Source organism: Stenella coeruleoalba (genome assembly GCF_951394435.1).
Source record: "Stenella coeruleoalba genome assembly, chromosome: X".
Lineage (NCBI taxonomy): Eukaryota > Metazoa > Chordata > Mammalia > Artiodactyla > Delphinidae > Stenella > Stenella coeruleoalba.
The window spans coordinates 120,973,684-121,000,537 of NC_137152.1; the positions used below are offsets into that span (position 1 = coordinate 120,973,684).

Consider the following 26,854-nt stretch of genomic DNA (forward strand, 5'->3'; position numbering starts at 1 on the left):
TGGTGTATCTGTGGGGCGGAAGGTGATCTCCGCATCTTACTCTTCCCCCATCTTCACGGAAGCCGCTTATTTATTTTATACATAGTAGTTTGTACCTCTTAATTCCCTACCCCTTTTTTGCCCCTCCCCCCTTCCCTCTCCCCACTGCTAGCTACTAGTTTGTTCCCTGTACTTTGAGTCTGTTTCTGTATTGTTATCTTCACTAGTTTGTTGTGTTTTTTTAGATTCCACATGTAAGTGATATCATACAGTATTTGTCTTTCTCTGTCTAACTTATGTCCCTAAGCATAATACCCTCCAGGTGCAGGAGTGAGCAAGCGTGTGTGCACACTCTTCATGAGTGGAGTCTAGGTTTCCTACAGCCCTCTTGTAAGTGCCACTGGTTTTCATACTAGCTAAGAGGTCTTTGAACTAACTGCTCGCTCACCAGGGGGTATCTCTGAGCCCATGATATGCCCCTCTTCTCCTGTGTCCCCTCGTAGGGGAGTGGGTCCTGACCTGCTCGCTTCTCTTCCCTTCCTACCTGACTTTGTGTGGATATTTGTAGCCTTAGTTGTAGAAGGGTCTTTCTGCCAGTCTCCTGTTTGTTTTCAGTGAGGATTGCTTTTCATGTAGATGTAACTTTGATGTGTTTGTGAAGGGAGGTGAGCTCCAATCCACATCCTCCTACTCCACCATCTTCCTCCTGTCTGATTTCCACTAGTTTTGCAACCTTGTTAAGCCACTTGAGTAATAATTTTTAAAGTGTGGATTAAAGCAAGTTTTTTTTTTTTTTTGGCTTGCTATACTCTAACTTCAGGTCTCCCATTTGGGGGAATGAACTTGTAAGTCAGTTGCTTCTTCATTGAAAGCAATAAATATATCACTTAGTCTAGGCATAAGTTGTGAAAGCTTCACTGTGCTTCCCAGGCTGGGTCAAGACCACTTTGAAGCATTCCTGGGTACCATGCAGACAGAACTTAGTCAAGGCTGTTTATTCTTTGCCTTCTCTAGTATCGGCTCTGTTTGCTGATCTTCTCAGGAAACCTAGGAGCGAGCTCTGCTGTATAGCATGGACCACACAGCGCTTTGAAATGAGGAAGCTTTAAAGTCACAGGCAAGAGTTTGACTGGGAAGTTGAAGGGTCTGTCTGCAGGAAAGGATTGTACTTTGAGGTGAAGTTCACAAACAAAGTCAATCAACATGAAGAATCTGGAAACTCTCAGTGCGAGCTGTTTCATTTTTCTGTGCATTCCACAGGAAACAAGTGGGAACCTCTTGTGTAAAGTTCCAGCATATGTGGTCACAGAAGGTATTTGAACTGTACTGCACAGGGAGGATATTGCAGCTGTCAGTGAGGGCGTTCGCAGAGCTTCCCTTTAACGTGACTGTGTCTTAACCATCAATTCGGAGAAAAGGAATTGTGCGAGAGTGGAACCGGGAAGAGGGTGTTCGGCGTGGGCGCAGCCAAGAGTCAGCAACAATGAGGGAGATCATTTTAAGTGAGGAGGTCCACAGTTTTTCATTCAGGAAGTGGAAGGTTTCTTTGGCCCCTCTTTCTAAGTTGAGAACTGTGTAGCTAATAAATTGAGAACATTTTTAGTAAAGTGGTATGTATATTTTTTAATCTTTTATGTGATATTGGCACATAATTCATATATAGATCTTAAATTATTTTTGTTTTATATGGGTTTTCATTATTGAATATGGCCCCTTTTAAAGAAAATGTTCAGCAGCTTCTGGGAGACAATTTCCCTGCTTTATTGGGTAAGGCAGCCTAGGGTACACAGAAGAATGGAACAGAATTCAGGAAAACTGGGGAATTACCTTAAGGTAAGGGGGTTAAGATAACTTAGGAGAAACCACTTCAATTTGAAAGGGCTTATTTGTTAGTTGAAAAATAGGGATCAGTTAGACTTGCCCGAGAACAGACTGTATTTACAGAATTTTCAGAGCTCCATTAAAAAGACTGGAAAGAAATCATCTGAAACGGCAGCATGTGCCTCTGAGTGGTAGAATTGTTTGCGTTGAGTCTCCATTCTGTTTTGTAAATTTAACACTCTCAAAAGGAAGAAAACAAAAATCAATTTCTTTAAAAAAAATGAAATCACAAAAGAAACCAGAAACCTGGCTCTTTCCCAGCGTTCTAATAAGAAATGATTATAGAGTTCTACAAAACTGTCGAAGGGCCTTCAAGGTGCTGAAAGGTTTTTGATCTCTTTAGCAAGTATCGTAGGGAATGGCTTTGCTGGAGCTCCCAGCTCCCTCAGCCCCTTTCCTCTGCGGAGGTCGGGCCCCAGGACCTTGGTCTTGAGTGGTGAGTGCCCAGCATGCAGCCAGGAGCACTACAAGTAGGCACTCCCTCGTGGAGCACCTTTTGCGTCTGAGGCTGACAATTGTCCTGCCTCGTATTGGGTAAGCCCTCGGCCTGTGGACTGCCAGCTGCCTGAGTGTTACCAAGAGGAGATGGTTCATTCACTCTTTCACTGTGGATTGTCAGCTGAATAAAGCGGCCCACCACAGCCTGGGGGACAAAAGCTCTCCATTAGGATTACACTGCCAGGTTGGAGAATGGCTCTTTAAACGCTGCAAGGCCTCAAATAGGGGCTGTACTCAGCAGACCACCTTTATGCAAATCCCTCTTCTTTGTCCAAAGGCCCCCGTGACAGAGGCCAGCTAAGCCTTTCTGGGCAGATGGGCTTTGTGCAGGGCTGGGAGGGAGATCACCCAGGTTAGGTGTTTCCAGGAAGAAAAGCAGATAGAACTGGTTTTGTAAAATGCTAGTACTAATAAATTGAATGTGTCTGTTGTTTCCAGTTCTCTCCTGGTTTCTTTCCTGATCCTGGACTTCCTCATAATTTTCCGGGGTGGAGAAGCTGCTTGGTCTGTGCTCCTCGCTTGCTTGGGCTCTCTTCTCTCTCCCGGCTGCCGCTCACTCCCTCTATCCTTCTCATTGAATATTTCCAAGGTCTTATATTCCCCTCCTCAGGTCAGTCCCTTGGGGCACTATAGTGATGAATCGAATTTCAAATATTCTTTGTGTGCGTCTTATAGAATAAACTAGAAGAGATCGCCAAGTCATGTGTCCAACTATTGTTCTTATCTATTGGTCAAATCGATAATTCTTATCAAATAGAGGGTGGGTTTTCCTACATGTTTCATTGATGCCTAAACAAGCAAGAGAACCCACAGCTGGTGAATTTTCTCTCCAGACTCTTCTGTAACCCAGTTTCCCTCTAGTAAAGGACACCTTTGACCTTGTGACCTTCAGCCTCTTGAGCCCCCGCTGCCCCCAGGCCCATAACGGCAGTATCACATCTGCCTTGTAACCCATTCTTTGTCTCTTCTCATTTTTGTCTGCCTCCTTTATGCCATGTCTGAAATCTGTCCTCTCTCGCAACTTTCTTCTGTTCCTTCAGTAGACCTGCTAAACTCACGGCTTTCTTCAGCCTGTCTGCTTCAGCCCGTGGTATCATCTCTCATAAAGTTGCTTTGATCGTATAGTCCCTTCTCAGAAATTTGCTGTAGTGCCCAACTAGCTTACAAATTAAATTAAAATGTTAACATCTTCAGTTAGAGAACCCAGCCTGTCTGACCACATCAGTTTCCCCATTTGGTTCTTTTACTTTTCAATATTCCACCTTCTCAATTTTTTATTTTCATTTATTTTTGGCTGTGTTGGGTCTTTGTTGCTGCTGGCGGGCTTTCTCTAGTTGCGGCGAGCGGGGGCTACTCTTCGTTGCGGTGCACGGGCTTCTCATTGCAGTGGCTTCTCTTGTTGCGGAGCACGGGCTCTAGGTGCACAGGCTTCAGTAGTTGTGGCACACGGGCTTCAGTAGTTGTGGCTCACGGGCTCCAGAGCGCAGGTTCAGTAGTTGTGGCGCATGGGCTTAGTTGCTCCGCGGCATGTGGGATCCTCCTGCACCAGGGCTCGAGCCCACGTCCCCTGCATTGGCAGGAGGATTCTTAACCACTGCATCACCAGGGAAGTCCCCCCTTCTCAATTTTTAAAGAATTATTTTGACAGTTACGTAGGTCTTTGAAATAATTATTGTTTCTCTGTAGGTCTTCTAGCTTTTTTTTTTTTTTTTTTTTTTTTTTTTTTTTTTGCGGTACGTGGGCCTCTCACTGTTGTGGCCTCTCCTGTTGTGGAGCACAGGCTCCGGACGCGCAGGCTCAGCGGCCATGGCTCACGGGCCCAGCCGCTCCACGGCATGTGGGATCTTCCCAGACCGGGGCACGAACCCGTGTCCCCTGCATTGGCAGGCGGACTCTCAACCACTGCGCCACCAGGGAAGCCCGGTCTTCTAGCTTTAAGTGCTAACAACAGCAACAAAAACAAGCTGGCACAGTGCCTCGCACATAGTCGATAACTATTTGGGACATGAACAAATAACTAAATCCATGGAAGCACTTGATATTGCTGAAGACACCTCAATTTGTCCAGAAACCAGAAGCATAGGCCTCAATGTCCTGAAAACAGAATTCTTGCTTCCTTGGTAACTTCCTATGGAGTCAAGTAGAGTGAAGCTTAATAAATATGGACCAAGAGTGGCCTAAAATACTCCAGTGTAATATGTAATACTTTCAGGTTCTTGACTCAAATTCAGTATTTCTGTGAGTTTGTATATGTGATTCTTCCTGTTTAGAAAGTTCTGCTATGAAGAGTTCCTGTATAATTTTCTTCAGTTTGTTTCAATAGTTGATTCTCAGATTTTAATCTGAAAATGGACTGAAAACAGAGAAAACTTACCTATTAGATTCCTTTTTTTTTGGCTGCACCACACGGCATGCAGGGTTTTAGTTCCTCGACCAGGGATCGAACCCATGCCCCATGCAGTGGAAGTGCAGAGTCGTAACCACTGGACGACCAGGGAAGTCCCCAGATGCTTAATTAAATGATTCACTAAGATCTCTTTCAGTGGTTCACTTAAAATATACTTTTATGTAACGAGAGATGGCTATCTACATATTGTCATCTCTCCTACATTTTTTCCTACATCTTTTTCTATACCTTAGATTATTCTTTTCCTGAATCTTAGGGTCTCTGGAGAAAGAGAAAACTCTTGTCACAGTCCTCAACGAGCTGAATGCAATTTATTCTTCACAGTTTTGCAGGCTAGGTTCAGACAGCCATGTATTGTAGGGAGGAACTAATCTTATTCCCTGCACTGAGGGGAGAAACTGACAACATGTGACTTTCATACAGGGCCAGATAGGGCAGGTGCCATCAGGACTACAGGAGAGGGGATCAGAAAGTGCTTCTTGGAGAAGGTGCTTTGGAGAATGTGCCTTGAAGGATAGATATGGCTTCAATTAGTAAAGATGTGGAGAAGGGCCTTCTAGGCAGGGAGACTGTCCTGAGCGAAGCCTGGGTGGGTGGATGGAAGAGTGTGTGTGACTGAGTGATGGTGCATACTTCCTGGAATTCAGAAGGCGTAAGCTATGGTGTGGCTGAAGAGGTGAGTTGGGTCATATTGTAGAGGGCCTTGGGTGACAAGCTGAGACAGTTTGACTATGAGGGATGTTTAAAAGCTGCAAAGAGAACACATGTAACCATGATATGATATGCACATTCGCATATTAACAAACATATGGAACCCCTTGTGTTCTCCCTTTAGTAACGTGATCTTATCTGCAATGAGGTGAGATAGAATCAGCCTAGTAAACGAAGCCAAACCCAAACCTACCTAACTAGGTGGGCCCCAGGATCCACATCACTGCTCTTGCTTGCTTCACAGGGGTTTCAGATGACAAATTTTGTCAGAGGCTCTTCCTCTAGGTCAGAGCTGTGCCAAGCCAATAGTTCTGGATGCCAGTCGCCAGTGGAGTAAGCATTGGGTGTGAATGCCACCACAGGCACCCAGTCGGCTTCTTGCAGATGCCCTTTGGCCAATGTGAACTGAGGTCACATGTTGAGAAGCGGCCCCAGTTCCCTTCAGTGGATGCCTCTTGAGCTGCCATCTGTGCCAGGTGCTGGGGACAAGCAGTCACGAGACCAGATTCTGGCCTTGTGCTCACACTCCAGTGACAAAGGCTCGAACAGTGATCAGACATCCTAGAAAGTAGCAAGTGCCCTGAAAGATAAGTAGACACTGAGCTCTAGAGGGCTGAGGGAAGAGGAATCTGGGGAGAGCATGTGCATGATTCTGGAAAATCTTGAGAAAAATGGTATCTTTTTGGACACATTCATATATCCAGATCCCCAGATCCCTTCAGGCCTCATAGATGCTGTGGAGTATGTTTGGCAAACATCAGAAACAGCTTTTTATTTGGAGACCATGCTATTTGGCTTCAGCATTAGTACCATCCAGATAGTACAAGGATTATATGTTTCTCAGAGAAGGTGGAGACACTCCCTGTTTAATGCAAAGAAAATCCATAACACTTGGTAGAAGAAATTTGTGAACATCAACATCACTTCCATATCTAAAAACCATGTAAAGGATTCAAGTAAACTTTTTTTCTAATTACACATAAAGGAGAGTTTGTATAGTGGCAGATCTTAACATCATCTCTAGGCTTGTATCAAGGTGACTGGACAAGTTAGCATGAGAAAGCTTAGTGCCTTCGGTCAAGTAGGCTGCCATTGTGATTGATGGGGAGCTGAAATTAGGGAGAGACTAAAGAAATTTGACTTCGTGGAGAAGCTGGCAGCAGTTTAAGAGCATTCTTGGGTGAGGAGCAATCCCAGTTTCTCCAGCCCATAGCATTGCTATGAGAATCATAGCACTGTGTGCCAAAGTCAGTTCTAACCTGGGAAGTCTTGGTAGTTGAAAACAGGTTCTCTTATCTTTATTTGAAATGTACAGTTACATGATTGTTGACTTCCCTTGTGTGGCTAGAAAGGCTATTTTTGATCTAGAAACATCTCTTTCTTCAAAGGTGAACTGAATAGACTATCCAGTGTCCACAGACAGCACTCACCAGTTTCTTCAATTCTCGTTCTTGGGTAAGAAAATGCCTTTCATCTTTTAGATTTTTGCTTTATACTTACTTTTTATATTGTACTGTGTGTTTGTAATCTAATGGAAGTAAGAGTCCTCTGTGTTTTGAAACTGATTGCCAAGTTGTAAGTGATTGGGGGTAAATCTAAGTAATGAACTGCATTTTAAAATAATAACACCTGAATTAGTCAATAATTCAATAATTCATACAATCAAGATGTGCTCAGTTAAAGCACAGGTCAAGATGTAACACCGTTCGACTAGTCACAATCAACTCTTAACACTGGTGAATTGAATACATGTGAAATTGTGTAGCAAATATTATTTGTGTAAACAAATAATAAAAATATCTGTTTAGAGATGTCATTGATTTTTACCAGCTACAGATTTAAAATGCAAACCGTATCTTATTCTACTTAGACACTCTAAAGGTAGCACTCTACCCATTTCCCTTAGAGAATTATAAAATCAAATGCAGGAAAGAAAAGATGTCTTGGTTTTGGTAAATTGGAGATTTTAGATCAATGATGTGTGTGTGTGTGTGTGTGTGTGTGTATGTATACATGCATGTAAACTCAATTGTAGAACAAATGAAAAGAGAACTGAACTTGAATGCAAATTTTTTGCATCTAATATTATATTTATATAGGTGTGTATATGATGATATACTCTCATAAATGAAAAATCAACCTGAAATCAGGGAGCCTGATTCCGCCAGCTCCACTTTTCATTCTCAAGACTGCTTTGGCTATTCGGGATCTTTTGTGTTTCCATACAAATTGTGAAATTTTTTGTTCTACTTCTGTGAAAAATGCCAGTGGTAGTTTGATAGGGATTGCATTGAATCTGTAGATTGCTTTGGGTAATAGAGTCATTTTCACAATGTTGATTCTTCCAATCCAAGAACATGGTATGTCTCTCCATCTATTTGTATCATCTTTAATTTTTTTCTTCAGTGTCTTATAATTTTCTGCATACAGGTCTTTTGTCTCCTTAGGTAGGTTTATTCCTAGATATTTTATTCTTTTTGTTGCAGTGGTAAATGGGAGTGTTTTCTTAATTTCACTTTCAGATTTTTCATCACTAGTGTATAGGAATGCCAGAGATTTCTGTGCATTAATTTTGTATCCTGCTCCTTTACCAAATTCATTGATTAGCTCTAGTAGTTTTCTAGTAGCATCTTTAGGATACTCTATGTATAGTATCATGTCATCTGCAAAAGTGACAGCTTTACTTCTAATTTTCCAATTTGGATTCCTTTTATTTCTTTTTCTTCTCTGATTGCCGTGGCTAAAACTTCCAAAACTATGTTGAATAATAGCAGTGAGAGTGGGCAAGCTTGTCTTGTTCCTGACCTTAGTGGGAATGCTTTCAGTTTTTCACCATTGAGGACGATGTTGGCTGTGGGTTTGTCATATATGGCCTTTATTATGTTGAGGAAAGTTCCCTCTATGCCTACGTTCTGCAGGGTTTTTATCATAAATGGGTGTTGAATTTTGTCAAAAGCTTTCTCTGCATCTATTGAGATGATCATATAGTTTTTCTCCTTCAATTTGTTAATATAATGTATCACGTTGATTCATTCGCATATATTGAAGAATCCTTGCATTCCTGGAATAAACCCCACTTGATCATGCTGTATGATCCTTTTAATGTGCTGTTGGACCTGACTTCAGACTATACTACAAAGCTACAGTAATCAAGACAGTATGGTACTGGCACAAAAACAGAAAGATAGATCAATGGAACAGGATACAAAGCCCAGAGATAAATCCACGCACATATGGTCACCATATCTTTGATAAAGGAGGCAAGAATATACAGTGGAGAAAAGACAGCCTCTTAAATAAGTGGTGCTGGGAAAACTGGGCAGGTACATGTAAAACTATGAAATTAGAACACTCCCTAACAGCATACACAAAAATAAACTCAAAATGCATTAAAGACCTAAATGTAATGCCAGACACTATCAAACTCTTAGAGGAAAACATAGGCAGAACACTCTATGACATAAATCACAGCAAGATCCTTTATGACCCACCTCCTAGAGAAATGGAAATAAAAACAAAAATAAACAAATGGGACCTAATGAAACTTCAAAGCTTTTGCACAGCAAAGGAAACCATAAACAAGACCAAAAGACAACCCTCAGAATGGGAGAAAATATTTGCAAATGAAGCAACTGACAAAGGATTAGTCTCCGAAATTTACAAGCAGCTCATGCAGCTCAATAACAAAAAAACAAACAACCCAATCCAAAAATGGGCAGAAGACCTAAATAGACATTTCTCCAAAGAAGATATACAGATTGCCAACAAACACATGAATGAATGGTCAACATCATTAATCATTAGAGAAATGCAAATCAAAACTACAATGAGATATCATCTCACACCGGTCAGAATGGCCATCATCAAAAAATCTACAAACAATAAATGCTGGAGAGGGTGTGGAGAAAAGGGAGCCCTCTTGCACTGTTGGTGGGAATGTAAATTGATACAGCCACTATGGAGAACAGTATGGAGGTTCCTTAAAAAACTACAAATAGAACTACCATATGACCCAGCAATCCCACTACTGGGCATATACCCTGAGAAAACCATAATTCAAAAAGAGTCATGTACCAAAATGTTCACTGCAGCTCTATTTACAATAGCCAGGACATGGAGGCAACCTAAGTGTCCATCATCGGATGAATGGATAAAGAAGATGTGGCACATATATACCATGGAATATTACTCAGCCATAAAAAGAAAAGAAATTGAGTTATTTGTAGTGAGGTGGATGGACCTAGAGTCTGTCATACAGAGTGAAGTAAGTCAGAAAGAGAAAGACAAATACCGTATGCTAACACATATATATGGAATTCAAGAAAAAAAAATGTCATGAAGAACCTAGGGGTTAGACAGGAATAAAGACACAGACCTACTACAGAATGGACTTGAGGATATGGGGAGGGGGAAGGGTAAGCTGTGACAAAGCAAGAGAGAGGCATGGACATATATACACTACCAAACGTAAGGTAGATAGCTAGTGGGAAGCAGCCGCATAGCACAGGGAGATCAGCTGGGTGCTTTGTGACCACCTAGAGGGGTGGGATAGGGAGGGTGGGAGGGAGGCAGATGCAAGAGGGAAGAGATACGGGAACATATGTATGTGTATAACTGATTCACTTTGTTATAAAGCAGAAAGTAACACACCATTTTAAAGCAATTATACTCCAATAAAGATGTCAAAAAAGAAAATCAACGTACATATTTCCTTTGAACTGTGATGTATAAAATAAAACGTAACATATATTTATTGCAATTAATGTAATATGGTGTTTAGGTACCCTGGGAACTTTGATACTTCTGTAATGAAAATAAATATGAAAAATAAATTTATAAATCTTAGGATGTAACAGTTATACTCAATGTCACCCATTTCTTCCAAAGGGGGCATTTTCCCAAGTATTCAACTGGTGAGTTCCATAAATAATTGCATTTTCAAAAATTGCATGGGACTTAGATGTGTCTCATGCCAAGTTGCTCATTTTATAAAAACATCTCAATAGATACACAAGTTGTCCTTGTGCACCCTTGAAATTCCATACTGGGAATATTTCCTTAGTATAGGAATTCCAATGTGGTGATACACCTGATGGACAGCTTTTACCTTGTTCCTGGCTTCGAAGTTATTTAGACGTCAGAGATTAAGGTCATATTAATTTATGGTTCATACTGTTTGCAAAAAGGAGAACATTACCTTACATAGATAATTCTGAAAGAGAAACATATGTAATGCACAGTCATTGCAATTGCTCTTTTTTATGTTGGAAGAAAGTCTTTCCTGTTTTCTCTTTTTTAAATTTCAGATTTATTGAAGCATAATGAACATGGAAAAAATATGGAATGCTTCACAAATTTGTCCGTCATCCTTGCAAAGTGCCATGCTAATCTTCTCTGTATCATTCCAATTTTGGAATATGTGCAGCTGAAGCAAGCACTCCTTGTAATAGTTCTTTAAAAGAGAAGTTTAAGTGAGAGTCCTTTATCCATAGTGCAGGCTATGCTGGGCACTTTTTTGGGAGTACCTGGGACTGAGACCAGTAAACTAGTTAAAAGTGGCCTATGTAGTTACCACATTCATCTTTCCCTGGACCCTTTATAAACTTTGGGGGGCTCCCAGACTAGCATTTTTATCCCAGAGCTCATTAAATATTTATTGTTAGGTTTTCAGATTTTCCTTTGTGTCATTCCTAAGTTAAAATGTCTTTGGCCATCGAAGGTGCTTGAGGATGGGAGATAAATCAAAACAAAGACATGTTCCCAGTGATCCTAAACCTATGAAAAGCCCTGAGATGTCTTGTAATCAAGAAATCTGCTTCACTATATTTAACTCATCATTTTCCAAACGTACCCAACCAAGGAACACTTCACTTTTACTTTTGCTGCACACCTTTTAACACCGTTTGGTGCTAGTGCTCTGTGGGAGTAATGACCTCTAGGAAAGCCTTGGGTTACTTGTACTAGGCTATTTCATATATGTGAGCAATGGCATCTGGCCTTAGTATTCTGGAAATCCCCAGGAATAAGATTTGCCAGCCCTTTCTGAGCAAGAAGAAGACCAGCAGTTAATCGCAACTCTTAGGAAAACAGACCATGAATGTTTGCATTGATTTAGGCTCTGGCAGGTTTGGAGGTAGCAAAAACTGCTGGGCTAGCTCCAGTCGGTTCAGAAACTGTCTTTCTAGGCTTAGCACTTTTTCTGCTGCTGAGATGAGGACAGAAAACGACCCAACCCCCCAAACCGAGAATGAGATTTGTTGACATGGTCCCCTCTGTTCTTAGATGCTGCTGCTCAGGGATGCGATTCGCCAGAGATCTCTCCCCTCCCCCTCTCCACTTAGTGGTTTTGAGAGGACAGGCTTTGGTAACTGAGTCCATGTCTTTGGAGAGGAGGTTCAGGGGGACCAGCATCACACCTGTGACAAACAAAGAGGATCCCCCTCTTCCAGTGAAGCCTGGAAAGTGTGTTGCTTCGGACAAGAGTTAAAGAAGAGAGTTTCAGAATATCAAGAATTACTTGATTTTTTTTTAAAGAATCCTTTGCTGAGCCACAGAACAAATTCAATTCCATGTTTCTGAGAACCCATCTTTTTCCACTGTGGAAAAGTGAGTTTGCCTAAGGTTGGACAAATTAACTTTTTTTTTTAAGGAAACAGTAAAAAGTAATTTTCTCATACTGCAAAATTTTGAAATACTTGGCTTCAAGTTTCAGTGAGTTTTCTTTTCAATGAATATGATTTGCATTCTATTTAATACAGAGTTTTTAAAAGTCAGCGTCTGTTTATGTTGCATATAAGGTAGATCTAATGTGGACAGTTTTATACCAAATGTTTATCTTATGAGCCAGTAAAAGCTCGTAAATAAAAAACTTGAAAGTTTAACATAAGCCTTTTATTTAGTTGTGGTGTATCTTGGTCATTTTTATCAAATCTTTGAATTAGATGAGTGACTAGAATAACCTTTAGTTTCTATAAATTCTAATATAATGTGCAGTAAACTTGTACCCCCACGAGTAATAATGGAAGAGTTTTAAAGTGTTATGCAGATCTATAGAATCCAAGTCAAAGGATAAGTTATTACTCAGCTTTTGTAAGGGGCAGAGGAATTACTATGTAGGAAATCTAAAAGCCCTAGACATTTTAGGGAAGGAGGCATACAGATATCGATGTGAAAGTAACATGGGGATAATCTTGATTCAACTAATTATTTATGTAATCATTTTCAAATTCCAATGCTTTAACCAATATTAAAGCATGATTACTTCATTTATTCATTTATTCACTCATCCAAAAACAATTTTTGGGCCAAAGTGAGGAGGGGAGGTCCAAGGCAGGTGGGCAGGCAAGAAAGAGCTTCTTTATTAGCAACTCACTTTAGGAGCAGGATGGACCCTGGCAGCCTGGAGTCGGCCCCGGAAGTCCCTGCCCGAGGCCCAGCCTATCCCTACAGGCTCCAGACCCGGGGAACCAATTCTGGGGAGCTTGGAAGCTGAGTCATGCAGCATGCACCTGCGCAGTTCAGACTCCTGCATGCTGGTCTTCAGGCATCGCGGACCTCTAGGCCTGTGTGGACAGGGGCCACTCACAGCCAACAGCCCATCTTCTTGGGGTCAGCGGTTCCCTACACAGCGAAAAAAAAAAAGAGCTTCTCTTCTCCTGGAATTTTGGAGGCTGTACTTTAGTGCTTTACATTATTTTTATTGTTAGACAACATTATGCACATTGGTTTTCCTCGACGGATTGAAATCGAAGTTCTGTTGAAATACAGTGGATCAAAATAGTTTTTCTTTGATAATGGTTTGCTCTCCTCTCCTCTATCGCAGTTTAGTCTACTTTCTCTGTGGTTCTAAGACTGGCAGCCTGAGCTTTCTAATAGTCAGGGAACCCTGAGCTTCACAGTGGCAGAGTTCAGGGGGTTGCATTTAAGGAAATGTATAGTTACTTTCGCCCAGGTGCACTCTTGCTACCTGTAACATCTGATTCCAGCTTCTGTGTCTCTATTTAGTCCTGTGTTTCCTCTGTGCTCCTTGTCTCTATTCCCTCCTCTCAGCTTCCAGAGCATTTTATATGAATTTAAATCTTGCCGCTTTCGACCTTGTAGTTATCTATTTACAAGTCTGATCTCTCAGCTTCATCTCTTTATACCCCAGAGTCTGCCATAGAGTTCACACTTAGAAAACTTCTATCAAATGTCAGATGAATAAATAGGATTTCACTTACACACAACTCCGCAGGAAAGATGTGTTATCTGATGAGGGGAAACTTATATTTACTTCCAAAATTGTGTCTACTTTTTACATGAGAGCTATCTGGTAAAGAGAACCAGCATATTAGGAGGTAGAATTTTCTCCTGTGGACCTTTTCCCTTTAACATGTTCTCTCTACACTATTTCTTACAGATGAGCTATCTATTATGCTTTTTGAGTTTCTCATTCTTAATTTTTGGTAAATTCCTGGGTTGATTCTTTTAGAGATGAACCAATATTGGAACATGGGGACTAAATGGTGAAAGGGGGGAGAGAAAAATAATAGGGTAGAAGAGAAAAGTGTCCATGACTATGCCTAGAAAGAGAGGCAACGCACAACCAGCTTTGTTAGCTCAATTTTGCACAGTATCAGTGAGTAGCTGAAATGGGGCAGAGTTGTGATGTGTCAAGGGTAGATAAGGACATTTTTCTATTTCAATATCTGACTCTAGGAGACGTCAGGAACTATTCTCAACAATGTGTCCTTGGATCTTGAATGAGTCTAAGAGTCTTAGCCTTAGTTTGATGCCATGGTCCACTTGGATAATGGCAGCAACAAACACTCAGAAGGGCTCTGGGAGATCTCTTAGGTGGGAGAGAGGTGTAGCAGGGAGAGAGGTGTAGCAGGGGCTTGGGACCCATCATCTCCAAGCACTGGAGGAAGGAGAGGTGGGAGGGAATTGATGGAATGCGCTTCAAGATTCTTACCACCTACAAAGCCCAAGTGCTGTTGTGCTTCAGCCTCAATGATGTCTAGAGTCTTGAAGTACACTGGACTGTCACTCTTTGCTATAGACCAGAGATTCTCAAATACTCAAATCTTGTGTCTCACAAATCACTGTCAAGGGACTGGGCTCTCACCAGGATAGAAACCAAACTCCTCTGTTTTTCAGCAAAGGGCATTGATGTGTTTAGACAGTTTGTCAGCATATTTATGATTTTTGGTGAATTTCAAGGACATGATCAATTGCAGAAAGGCTATTGGACGTAAATGTGATTGCTACAGAACTTCAAAGTAATTTGTTGATAGGCTAGGGAACCAGAATTGGGAGAAACATGAGATGTTCGTGCTTATTCCTAGTCAGTGGGAAGCTCACAGATGGAGAATGGAGGGGAGGGTGCGAGGAGAGTAGATGGGAGACGACACGTGACATTTGCAGATGGGTAAAGTGTTGAAAGAGGGCCAGTGCTAAGTCATGGAGAGGCCATATGCTAGTGAGAGAATGCTCAGGCACTGCCACTGACTCTCAGGGTGGCCCTGAGAAAGTTAGCTAACCTCTCTGGACCCCATTTTCCTCATATATAAAATGGGCAAGATAATAATAGGGCCTGGGATGTAGTAAGTGCTTAACAAATGTCACCTAATGTTATTCCTATGTTTAACTTTTCTGAAAAGTCTTCTATCTTCCTACAGTTATAAAGCTAAATTCAGTAAATATGGTTGAATCCGAGCCCTATCCCAAGGGAGGTTATTGCTTAAATACAAGAATAACATAATGAGAATGTTTTCATCTCCAAGGATCTCCTATAGCAAGGGGCCTGAAGACAGCTTGCTAGCAAGTCCCACCCTAGTTTCTTTGTGATTTCAAAGAGGAAGGATAGCAATATACTCTCGGTAATTAAATTGAAAAGTTTGCAGTATTTTTCAGTTTTACATGTTTTTTTCTTGCTGCTGTTTTTGTTTTTGTGTTTTTTGGAATTCACAGACTGTTTTAACTTGATGAAATCCTTTTTAATAGAGGGGTTATAATTAGTGGTTTAAATGCTTCCCTTTATCGACTATGAACTTTACAAGAGCAGAGACTATGTCACCCTCATCTCTGGATTCCCATGCTTGGTATTGCCAAGCCAGGCATAATGTAGGCACTCTGTGAATGCATTTTGAATAAATGCAGTCCTTTAGCTTTTCAAGTGATGGTGCTTTCCATATGTCCTAGTCCTAAGAGAATTCAGATGAAGTCTAGGGGAAATCAAAAGAAGATATAAAAGAGCTATGACAAAAATATACTGATGCTTTATATTCATTCTCAGCTAGATTTTTAAAATGTCAATTACAAATTTCATGGATTAATAGAAGATCAAGGTTGATATACAGTGCCATAGCTATAAATGTAGGGACCACAAAAAATATTTTTGAGTACAAACTTCCCAGAATAAGTTCTGGAGATCTAATGTACAGCAGTGTGACTACAGTTAATAATGCCGTACTTGAAGTTTGCTAAGAGAGTAGATTTTGTGTTCTCACCGCCCCCCCACACCCCAAAGATAATTATGTGAGGTGATGGATGTGTTAATTAACTTGACTGTGGTAATCATTTCATAGCCTATACATATATAAAATCATCACATTGTACATTTAAATATATACAGTTTTATTTGTCAATTATACCACAGTAAAGAAAAAATAGAAATTTATTTCTGGAAAAATTACAACTCCCCTCCAAACCCCACAGTAGATCACTCTAATTGCGAAGTGAAGTCTAGCCCTGATAATAGAGGTTGAAGGATGGGTCAGGGAAGGATAGTACCAGACAGGCCATCCAGAAGCAAAACAGAAATATTATCCCCATGAATCTTCCATCATTAAAGCTCCTTTTCTCCATCTCAGCGGTTAGGGCTTCTCTAAGGATTGGTATGTAGGTTTAATACTAGGACATGCTTTGGGAATAATGAAAAACATTAAGTTATGCAGGCTGATTGAATTCTACTTAAAATGTTAAAAATCTTGTTTGTCACCTGGATATCTATAGGGCTCATTTGCTAGTATTTTCATTGTCCAGCTATAGTAACTAGCAAACATACCATGCACATCAGAGCAGCAGAGACTTGGGATCAATTCTGCTTTTCCAGGAAGTGAAGTCCTCAGAGATGCCTCGTTCTTTTAGCGGAAATCAAACCGAGGCTGCACTTCCTGTTGCGTTTCGGAAATGGAGGTAGCCCTGGACAGTTTAAGATAGTTTGGAGCAGCAGTTTAAAAATGCTAGAAACTTGGAATCCATTTATCTTGTAAATGCTTCCATAGGCCATTACACATCCTCTAACCCTTTGAAACAGTTTAAGACATGCTAGGGTTGGTAAGCCTCACACAGAATTCACTTTGGACATTGAATAGGTTGGATTTTTTCAGAAAGGATTTATTCTCTAAAATCCTGGGACTCCTAGAGACCACATCCCTTTGATTTTTGGCATTCTAAATTCCCATTTCTTCTCTTCTGTCATCTGGGTGTATGGGACCATACTCAGTCACTGCAAACTTTGCAAAGAAAAGGGAGAGCTGTTAAGGTCAAATAGTTTGTGTCAACACTCTCACGAGAGGTAACGAAGTTCTCTATATCGTATTTTGTACTTATGTACATTTAATTGGATTAAACAAATACCCAGTGCTTTGTGTGTAAGGAGAACAGTTCTAGGTAGTTTAGGATATAGAAAGCAGGGTAAGAGTCCAACTGCCCTGAGGAAGCTTACACACAGGACACAGTTTGTGTAGGGGTCTTCAAAGGAAAGACTTAGGGGAGATCTGGGAACACTTCTTAGAAACAGTGACATAAGGATGGAAGGTGGTCGAGTGTAGTTTTTAACGCCAAGGCCTGTCTCTCTGGATTCAAACCTCTGATGTACCCTTCACTAGCTGGGTGATCTTGGGCTTCCTTCCTGTGCCTCGTTTTCCTGAGAAACTGAGATGATAACATTAGAGCAGACATAGAAATGTTGTGAGAATCAAATAAGTTGCTTACTGCAGAGATCAGGGCCTCTCCATCAGTCTGGGATAGCAGAGGACCCAGGGGAGGGCTTTAGGAGGAGGAACAGGATTAGTACAGAGGTGGATGCTGATCAGACGGGCCCAAATAGGGGCAGAGAAAGAAGAGAGTTACGGAAGGTAGCTTGGCAACCTTCGTGTGTAGGACTAGATTGACGATGCTCATGCTTAGGACTTTGGTCCTATAACTGGGATTTTTCTCTGCTACTATCTTGGTAAAGGTGAAGAATTTGACTTTCTACTCCTTTTAGAGAATTACTGTACAATGCATGTGGAAATTTAATTCTGGAGAACTCCTGTAGTTGCAACCAAGGGAAGGAAATATTGAGTCTGTTGATAAATGAGGAAGGGACAGGAACAAACATTAGATTACCTCCCTGCTGTTGATCAACCGGATTCCTAGGTAGCCTTGGTATTTGGGAGGACAGGGTTGTTGAAGAGACAGTCAGTTTGACCATGGACAAATTACAGATTACTTATTGAGATTACTTAGGGATTTCATGTACAACCCAGGCAAAGGCTGGGAGACAGGATGTAGAAGACTGCATCTGAGTGGTGGGTGGCCGGAAAGCTCAGACGTGTCCCATCTATTCGTATGTTGTCTTCTACAACAGTGGGCTTCCAAAATAGTTTAGAGAGCTTTCAGAGTAATCATCTCAAGGTTTAATAAAAGAAAGAAAGTGGGTACTGTAGCAAGACAAGGAGAGCTCATTTTCCCTGAGGTTTGAAAAGCAGTACAGTGGAGATGATGAAGCAAATGTACACAGACTCATTCAAATCCCACTTCTGTCAGGTACTAGCTGTGTAACCTCAGACCAATTATTTCAACTGCAATTTTAAAACTTTTTTCCCAGTTTTATTTAGATATAATTGACACATAACATTGTATAAGTTTAAGGTATACAACATAATTATTTGATATATGTATTATATATTGTGAAATGATGACTGCAATAAATTTAGTTACTATCCATCACCTCACATAGTTAAAATCTTTTCCTTATGATGAGAACTTTTAAGATCTACTCTCTGAGCACCTTTCAAATATACAATGCAGTATTTTTAACTATAGTCACCACGCTGTACATCACCTCCCCAGAACTTATTTACTTTATAACTGCAAGTTTGTGCCTTTTGACTTCAGTCATCTATTTCCCTCCATCCCCCCCTCCATGCCCTGCCTGTGGAAACCACTGGTCTGTTTTCTGTTTCTGTGAGGTTTGTTTGCTTCTTTGTTTGTTTTTAGATTCCACATATGAGTGAGATCATACAGTATTTGTTTTTCTCCGTCTGACTTACTTTGCTTAGCCTAACGCACTCAAGATCCAGCCATGTTGTCGCAAATGGCAGGATTTCCTTCTGTGTTATGGCTGAATAGTATTCCATGTGGGAAGTGAGAGGAATAACACCTTATACACAGGACTGTTGCGAGGATTGAATGATGGTTCGTGAAATACTCACACCTAGCTACGTGTGTAGTAAACCCCATAAACATCGGCCGTTGTGGCTCCACCCTGCTTCGAGTCCTCAGCCTCTCCCAGCTGAACTCCTCAGGTCTTCTAGCCCAGTGCTTCCCAAAGGTTACTGTGCATAGGTGCTACTTGGAGATCTTTGCACCACGATGATTCTGATTTGGCAGTTCTGGAGCAGCCTGAGACTATGATTTCAGGTGGGACCCATTCTGCCGAGCTGGAGACCACATTTTAAACAGCAGAAGTCTGACATCCTTCTTTCAGCCTCAACTTCTTTCTAGCCATCTAATCCACTCCAGGGTGATATTTATAAAATGGCAATATCAGTTACACCTTTTTAAAATACAAGTTCAAGTCATAGCACTTCCAAGTGTTCCCACAGGGCACTTGGTAGATCAAGTTCACATTTCTCCTCAGCCTGACGTTCTGGCTCCCACTTCCCTTCCTAAGTAGTCTCGATTTCAGTCACACTGTGATGCTTTGCCGGGTAGGCCTTTCGCTTTACTTTTGTTTTGTTTGCATTTTTTATTGTGGTAGTAAAATATACGTAACATAAAAGTTACTATTTTAACATTTTTTAAGCCTACAATCAAGTGGCATTAAATACATTCACATTGCTGTGCAACCATCGTCGCTCTTCATTTCCAGGTTTTCATCATCCCAAACTGAAACCCTGTCCCCATTAAACTGTATCCTCATTTCCCCCTGCCCCCAGCCCCTGGTAACCACTATTCTACTTTCTGTCTCTTATCACACTTTGTTTACAAGCATTTATTGTGTCCTTACTCTATATCTGGCACTAGGGTAGGCACTTTGATATCCATTATATCAGTGAATCTTCACAAGCGCCCTGTGAAGTGGTGCTATTATTGTTCTCATTTTATAGATGAGGACACAGAGGCTCAGAAAGGTTAAATAAGTTGCCCAAGTTCACATGCTAGGAAGCAGTAAGGACCATTTGTTGTAACCATGACATTTCACGTTGGTGCCCTTACTCAGGCTCTGTTTTCTGCCTGTGATGTTCTTTCCATCCACTGGTTGAAGGCTTCTGTGTCCATTACACAGTAATTTCTGGTACCACCTTCTGGGAAGCTTTTAGTTCAGCAGTGTTTATTCCCTTGCCTTGAATCAGTGGATTTACGTAGATTACCCAAAAGTCTCTGTGCTTCCAAGGAATAGTAGGGACGAGGATTAAATGAATTGCTGACATTTCAGAACTGGCCAGACCATGGGAGGGGTTTGTAGAAGATCCAGAGACATAATTGGAATAAGACCAGGATTAGGAATCAGGTTCAGTTTTTACTACCCCACATAGAAACTTGAACTATTCTGCCAGAGTGGTGAAGGATGTAAGAACATTTTGCCTTTTAGTTTTCCTTATTGCCTCAGGCTAAGAGAACATGCCAGGCAGAATTCCCCAAAGTACAAAACCAATAAGAGATACACTTTTATTTATTTACTTTTGGCTGCGTTGGGTCTTCGTTGCTGTGCACGGGCTTTCTCTGGTTGTAGCCAGCGGGGGCTACTCTTTGTTGCAGTGTGCGGGCTTCTCATCGCAGTGGCTTCCCTTGTTGTGGAGCATGGGCTCTAGGCGCATGGGCTTCAGTAGCTGTGGCACATGGGCTCAGTAGTTGTGGCACGTGGGCTTCAGTAGTTGTGGTTTGCGGGCTCTAGAGCGCAGGCTCAGTAGTGTGGCGCATGGGCTTAGTTGCTCCGTGGCATGTGGGATCTTCCAGGACCAGGGCTCGAACCCATGTCCCCTGCATTGGCAGGGGGATTCTCATCCACTGCACCACCAGGGAAGTCCCGAGATACACTTTTAGATCTGACTTTGTTTCTCTACAGATCTGGGTTTGCCATTGTTTGTTTGTTTCTTATTTTTTGTTTAACTCATCTGTCTTTTAGGAACAGGATTAGCTGGGTGAGAGGTGTTCAGCAACGTTTGGCTGCTCATCCGCATTTTGGCAGTTAGGACTCGGTGCTTTTTCATTCATTTATTCATTCAACAAATATATATGCAGCATGCATTTTCTGCTAGGAACAGTGCAGGGTACCTGGAAATACAACAATGGACACAGTTGACCTGGCCCTGTCCTCAGAAGAGGCCAAAAAATATGCAGAGAATGAGCCTCAGCTTCCGTCTGGGAAAGAGTGGACGTGTGACCTGTGTAGATGTGTGTGTGCCTGTGCTGTTGGGATCATTTCCTTCATTGCTGGCTTATGAAGGAATGTCCTATAAATATCAATTAAGTCCATTTTGTTTAATGTATCATTTTAAGCTTGTATTACCTTATTTATTGTTCTTTTGGATGATCTGTCCATTGGTGAAAGTGGGGTGTTAAAGTCCCCTACTATGATTGTGTTACTATCAATTTCCCCTTTTATGGCTGTTAGTATTTGCCTTATGTATTGAGGTGCTCCTATGTTGGGTGCATAAATATTTACAATTGTTATATCTTCTTCTTGGATCGATCCCTTCATCATTATGTAGTGTCCTTCTTTGTCTCTTGTAATAGACTTTATTTTAAAGTCTATTTTGTCTGATATGAGAATTGCTACTCCAGCTTTCTTTTGGTTTCCATTTGCATGGAATATCTTTTTCCATCCCCTCACATTCTGTCTGTATGTGTCCCTAGGTCTGAAGTGGGTCTCTTCTAGACAGCATATATACAGGTCTTGTTTTTGTATCCATTCAGCCAGTCTATGTCTTTTGGTTGGAGCATTTAATCCGTTTACATTTAAGGTAATTATCAATATGTATGTTCCTATTACCATTTTCTTAATTGTTTTGGATTTGTTATTGTAGGTCTTTTCCTTCTCTTGTGTTTCCTGCCTAGAGACGTTCCTTTAGCATTTTGTAAAGCTTGTTTGGTGGTGCTGAATTCTCTTAGTTTTAGCTTGTGTGTAAATGTTTCAATTTCTCCGTCAAATCTGAATGAGATCCTTGCTGGGTAGAGTAATCTTGGTTGTAGGTTTTTCTCCTTCATCACTTTAAATATGTCCTGCCACTCCCTTCTGGATTGCAGAGTTTCTGCTGAAAGATCAGCTGTTAACCTTATGGGGATTCCCTTGTGTGTTATTTGTTGTTTTTCCCTTGCTGCTTTTAATATGTTTTCTTTGTATTTAATTTTTGACAGTTTGATTAATATGTGTCTTGGCGTATTTCTCCTTGGCGTATATCTCCTTGGATTTATCCTGTATGGGACTCTGTGCTTCCTGGACTTGATTATTTCCTTTCCCATATTAGAGAAGTTTTCAACTATAATCTCTTCATATATTTTCTCAGTCCCTTTCTTTTTCTCTTCTTCTGGGAACCCTGTAATTTGAATATTGGTGCATTTAATGTTGTCCCAGAGGTCTCTGAGAGTGTCCTCAATTCTTTTCATTTTTTTTCTTTATTCTGCTCTGCAGTAGTTATTTCCACTATTTTATCTTCCAGGTCACTTATCCATTCTTCTGCCTCAGTTATTCTGCTATTGTTCCCTTCTAGAGAATTTTTAATTTCATTTATTTTGTTGTTCATTACTGTTTGTTTGTCTTTAGTTCTTCTAGGTCCTTGTTAAATGTTTCTTATATTTTCTCTATTCTACTTCCAAGATTTTGGATCATCTTTACTCTCATTACTCTGAATTCTTTTTCAGGTAGACTGCCTATTTCCTCTTCATTTGTTTGGTCTGGTGGGTTTTTGCCTTGCTCCTTCATCTGCTGTGTGTTTCTCTGTCTTCTCATTTTGCTTAACTTACTGTGTTTGGGGTCTCCTTTTCGCAGGCTGCAGGTTCGTAGTTCCCATTGTTTTTGGTGTCTGCCCCCAGTGGCTAAGGTTGTTTCAGCGGATTGTGTAGGCTTCCTGATGGAGGGGACTAGTACCTTTGTTCTGGTGGATTAGGCTGGATCTTGTCTTTCTGGTGGGCACGTCCACGTGTGGTGGTGTTTTTTGGGGTGTCTGTGGCCTTACTATGATTTTAGGCAGCCTCTCTGCTAATGATTATGGTTGTGTTCCTGTCTTGCTAGTTGTTTGGCATAGGGTGTCCTGCACTGTAGCTTGCTGGTCGTTGAGTGGAGCTGGGTCTTGGCATTGAGATCTCTGGAAGACTTTCGCCATTTGATATTACCTGGAGCTGGGAGTTCTCTTGTGGGCCAGTGTCCTGAACTTGGCTCTCCCACCTCAGAGGCACAGCCCTGACACCTGGCTGGAGCACCTAGAGCCTGTCATCCACACGGCTTAGAATAAAAGGGAGAAAAAAAAAAGAATGAATGAATGAAGAAGATACAATAAAATAAAATAAAGTTATTAAAATAAAAAGTAATTATTAAAAAATTTTTAAACTAATTAGAAAAAGAAAGAAAGAAGACAACATCCAAACCACAAAACAAATCCACAAATGATAACGAGCGCTATAAACTATACTAAAAAAACCAAAAACCAAACCAAACCAAAACAAACAAACAAAAAATGAACAGACAGAATCCTAGGCCAAATGGTAAAAGCAAAGCTATAGAGAAAAAATCTCACACAGAAGCATATACATACACACTCACAAAAAGAGGAAAAGGAGAAAAAATCATAAATCTTGCTGTCAAAGTCCACCTCCTCAATTTGGGATGATTCGTTGTCTATTCAGGTATTCCACAGATGCAGGTACATCAAGTTGATTGTGGAGATTTAATCCGCTGCTGCTGAGGCTGCTGGGAGAGATTTCCCTTTCTCTTCTTTGTTCGCACAGCTCCCAGGGTTCAGCTTTGGACTTGGCCCCGCCTCTGCGTGTAGGTCGCCGGAGGGCATCTGTTCTTGTGTCAGACAGGACGGGGTTAAAGGAGCGGCTGATTAGGGGGCTCTGGCTCACTCAGGCCGGGGATGAGGGAGGGGCACAGAGTGCGGGGCGGACCTGCGGCAGCAGAGGCCGGCGTGACGTTGTACCAGCCTGAGACGCACCGTGCATTCTCCCTGGGGGAGTTGTCCCTGGATCCTGGGACCCTGGCAGTGGTTGGCTGCACAGGCTCCCTGGAAGGGGGGTGTGGAGAGTGACCTGTGCTCGCACACAGGCTTCTTGGTGGCGGCAGCAGCAGCCTTAGCGTCTCATGCCCGTCTCTGGGGTTCACGCTTTTAGCCACGGCTTGCGCCCGTCTCTGGAGCTCCTTTAAGCAGCGCTCTTAATCCCCTCTCCTCGCGCACCAGGAAACAAAGAGGCAAGAAAAAGTCTGTTGCCTCTTTGGCAGTTCCAGACATTTCCCCGGACTCCCTCCCGGCTAGCTGTGGCGCACTGGTCCCTTCAGACTGTGTTCATGCAGCCAACCGCAGTCCTCTCCCTGGGGTCTGACCTCCAAAGCCTGAGCCTCAGCTCCCAGCCCCCGCCCGCCCTGGTGGGTGAGCAGATAAGCCTCTTGGGCTGGTGAGTGCCGGTCGGCACTGATCCTCTGTGCGGGAATCTCTCCGCTTTGCCCTCCACAGCCCTGTTGCTGCGCTCTCCTCCGTGGCTCCGAAGCTCCCCCCCTCCGCCACCCACAGTCTCCGCCCGCGAAGGGGCTTCCTAGTGTGTGGAAACTTTTCCTCCTTCACAGCTCCCTCCCACTGGTGCAGGTCCCATCCCTATTCTTTTGTCTCTGTTTTTTCTTTTTTTCTTTTGCCCTACCCAGATACGTGGGGAGTTTCTTGCCTTTTGGGAGGTCTGAGGTCTTCTGCCAGTGTTCAGTAGGTGTTCTGTAGGAGCTGCTCCACGGGTAGATGTATTTCTGATGTATTTGTGGAGAGGAAGGTGATCTCTACGTCTTACTCTTCTGCCATCTTGAAGCTCCTCCAGAGTTGTTATTTTTGAAGAAAGTCTTGATTGAAAATACATTGGAAAATCCCACTGACTTACTTGATATATTTATGCCATACACATTTAACATCATTACTGTCTACATAAGAATTGTAAATATTTCACCCTTCCTTGCTGATTAAATATCTTTAATAAACCTTATATGAGTGAGAGTGGATGACTTCAAATTGATGAAGCATGCCATCATGCATTTTTTCCTATCAACTTAAAAAAAAATAAGCCAGCATCCTACTGAGATTTTAAAGACCCCTTTTCTTGAGCAATTGTTTATAGAAAAACGTGTGTGTCTCTCTGTATAAAGACAGAGTTGATCCCTGATGATGCACAGCAAATTTTATAACTCCAAATACGTGGCGTGATTGTCTTCTACAATGTCATTTTAAATACTTTGAGTTTTTTACTTGAAAATAAACAAATGTTCTAACCACAGTAATAGTCAAAGATGCATTCACCCCTATATTCTGCTTTTCTTCAGACCCTCTCTGGTTTTCTTTAAAATTCCATATAAATATTTAAAATGATGTTTACTCGAGCCAAACACTTTCTTGCCATTATTGTGTGGAGGAGGCCACAGGGGCTTCCTTGTCTCTGTCAGGCTGGCTGAGCTGACTGACAGACTGGCAGGGGGCTGGGTGGAGGAAGCTCAGCACAGTTCTGGCTGCTGCTGAAATAGGACTAAATCTGCTTGACTAGCTCACGAGGCCTCCCAGCGACTGCCTGGAATTCAGGCAGCCCCGCAGAGAGGGCAGTTTTTCCTTGGTGATAGGGCACTTCCTAGTTAACTTCAGCCCCTTTGGGGATGTGGAAAGGTAAAGATGTGGTCGCTCTCTCTCGCTCTCTCTCTCTCTCTCTCTCTCTCTCTCTGTGAAAAACAGTATTTTTCATGATTGCATTTGGTATTACCAGAACCGCTGGTGACATTTTCGGCTAATTCTCCCCAGTGATGCCCCTAACCTCCTCTTCTTCCATTGCCCTTTCTGTGATACGTTTAGTACCCTTGCTCATCTCCCTCTTCTAATTCATTCCAGCCACTTGACTGCTGTCCTTTTTCCTCAGGGAACCTCCCCCATCCCTGCCCACAACTTCTTTACTTAGTTAATCTTTACATTATGGTCCAAGACTTCCAGTACTTTTTCTGGCCTATATCTTTAGTGCCTCTTGTCCTCCTTGGTGCCCAGAAAAACTCCAACCAAGGGTCAATCTGTTCATCCCCGCCTCCATACCTAAAGATGGGCAGCTGCACGCTGCAGGAGGAAATGAGGCTTCTGTGCAGCTCGGTACCACTACAGGGTCAGGCTCTTCCACCTCACGTTGCTGATGATGAGGACATCCATTAGGTGTCCTGATGCCGTGACTATACCCAGACCTGAGACACCACTTGTCCATGACATGTTAGATTTACCCAGCTTGATCTCAAGGTTCTCTCCTTCTTGCCCCAACAAGTGGCAACAAGAAACCTCCCTGTATTGCCAATTTTTTGCCATTGCTTCCCTCTCTGAGAAGAATGGAACTTCTTCACAGTCCTTTAGATTTCTTTCTTTCTTTTTTTTCCCCGACCAGGATTGAACCCGTGCCCCCTGTAGTGGAAGTCTTAGCCACTGGACCACCAGGGAAGTCCCAGTCCTGTAGATTTTATCCTGCTGCTAATACCTCTGATTAAAGCTACAACTTATTGAGTGGCTACCATGTGCCACTTTATATATATGTCAACTTAATTCTTATAAAAACCTTGACATGTAAGTATTGTAATCCAAATTTTACTGTTGAGATACTTGAGACTCATAAAGGTTAAGGAACTCACCAAAGGTCACACAATTATAAAGAGGTAGAATTGGAATTTGAACCCAGGTCCAGTTGATTCCAAAGCCCAGACTCTTCACTGTTCAACACTCGCTCTCATATTATTTTTGAGAGGTGTTTCTTAATTTTGAATGCCACACATACTAATTAGAGCAAACTTTAAACATGCAAAAAAAGTTTTAACCTTCCAAAGTTCCATCACCCAAAGACACCTCTGAATGTTTTTGCCCCCTAGTCCCGTTTATACACAGTATTTTATTTCTTCATTCATATATCATGCTTTAA

The 26,854-nt window shown here is 41.8% G+C and overlaps 1 protein-coding gene across 3 annotated transcripts in view; it reads left to right on the forward strand.

Annotated features, from left to right (window-relative positions):
• Window positions 1-26,854, forward strand: part of PASD1 (PAS domain containing repressor 1) — a 121,009-nt gene that overhangs the window by 10,271 nt on the left and 83,884 nt on the right. For 2 of the 3 annotated variants that reach the window (XM_079911564.1, XM_079911566.1), the window contains exon 2: window positions 6,865-6,931. The exons of the other annotated variant lie outside the window; for it this stretch is intronic. The gene's annotated coding sequence lies outside the window, so the exon portion shown is untranslated. The remainder of the gene's footprint in view (window positions 1-6,864; window positions 6,932-26,854) is intronic. 3 annotated transcript variants of the gene reach the window in all.